Here is a 263-nt window from a genome sequence, read left to right as displayed (position 1 = left end):
AAAATACGCTTATTATTTTTAAATGTTAAACGCACTGTAGCAAATTTTTTTATTAACTTTAAACGCAAATTATGACAATTATCAAGGATATGGTCTGTGAGAACAGAATTAAATTTATTAACTAAAAATGTATGCAAGTAAAGGTCCATCTACAATGAGAGTAGTAAATCGTAAGCCGTAAGAAATTCACCAATCACAGTCGAATATGAGAAGAATAATCGACTGCGATTGGTAAATTTCTTACGGCTTACGACTTACTGCTC

Source organism: Wasmannia auropunctata, unplaced genomic scaffold, assembly GCF_000956235.1.
Source record: "Wasmannia auropunctata unplaced genomic scaffold, wasmannia.A_1.0 LD336076.1, whole genome shotgun sequence".
Classification (NCBI taxonomy): Eukaryota; Metazoa; Arthropoda; class Insecta; order Hymenoptera; family Formicidae; genus Wasmannia; species Wasmannia auropunctata.
This window is presented reverse-complemented; position numbering follows the sequence as displayed.